Source organism: Pteronotus mesoamericanus, unplaced genomic scaffold (assembly GCF_021234165.1).
Source record: "Pteronotus mesoamericanus isolate MK-2021 breed Mesoamerican mustached bat unplaced genomic scaffold, CSHL_Meso_final contig_90, whole genome shotgun sequence".
NCBI lineage: Eukaryota > Metazoa > Chordata > Mammalia > Chiroptera > Mormoopidae > Pteronotus > Pteronotus mesoamericanus.
Genome location: NW_026555277.1, coordinates 19,439,386 through 19,440,469, shown reverse-complemented (window position 1 = coordinate 19,440,469; position 1,084 = coordinate 19,439,386). Strand labels below are relative to the sequence as shown.

At 40.5% G+C, this 1,084-nt stretch overlaps 1 non-coding gene across 1 annotated transcript; it reads left to right on the top strand.

Moving 5' to 3' along the window:
* Positions 1-270: 270 nt before the first annotated feature.
* On the top strand, positions 271-373 carry LOC129080816 (U6 spliceosomal RNA). The gene has a single exon (XR_008530216.1). It is a non-coding gene; the product is annotated as a U6 spliceosomal RNA (small nuclear RNA).
* The last annotated feature ends 711 nt before the right edge of the window (positions 374-1,084 follow it).

Genomic DNA, 1,084 nt, shown 5'->3' with positions numbered 1-1,084 from the left:
TCTCTACATTGGTGTATATTCTTGACACCTATCACAAAAGATTGCAATTGTTTGTTGCCTACTCAATGATTGTCTCCCATTCTTTCCCAACAGAACCCCCATTTTGCTTAGGGCAACATTAGGTTCGGTTAAAATGACTCACTTCCACAGACTCCCTTGCCTCTATGGGGGCTTTTGACACAAGACTGACCAATGACAGTATAAATAAGTGTAGTCTTTTGGTGAGGACCTGCTGTAAGTTACTATTTATTGTTGAAAAGAGACAAGCTCACACTCACTTTGGCATATGTGCTAAAATTGGAATCATACAGAGAAGATTAGCATGACACTTGTACAGGATGGCACATATATTTGTGAAGCCTTTTGTATTTTGCACAGTTTCCAGAGGTCATTTGATACCTCACTCGTTAATACCAAGGAAACAATATGAGTCAAATCACAACATGTGGCATCCAATATTGAAACTGTCATTTCCCCAAAGGAAAGAGAGGGAGAGAACGACCAACTGGTTTATTTACATGCCTTTTATTCATTCATTTATTTTCTTTTGGCCTGGAATGCAATTGTGATGTCCAGTGGGTCAGCAGCCATATTATGAACATGAAGAGCATAAACATTATAGCCTCAGACTAAGGGTGGCACAGTGGAAAGACAAGCAACTGCTTAACTACTGAGTCCCTGATAGCCTTGTAGAGCCTCCATACCAACCTAAATTTGTCTATCTCTGCGTTTGTGATGGCTTACAAAAATAAATCCTATTGCTCTAGCTGGTATGGCTCAATGGATTGAGTGGCAGCCTGTGAACCAGAGGGTCACTGATTCAATTCCCAGTGTAGGGTACATGCCTGGGTTGGGGGCCAGGTCCCCCAGTAGGGTGTGCACAAAAGGCAATCACACATTGATGTTTCCCTCTCTTTCTCCCTCTCATCCCCTCTCTAAAAACAAATAAAATAAAATAAAATGAAATTCTATATAGTTAAGTCACTGTAGTTGTTTTGTTACTGTCGTTGTCACAAGAAGCTTAAAATAACACCTACTGATAACAATGGCGACACTATCCTCCCCTTCTATCAGGTTTATTCTT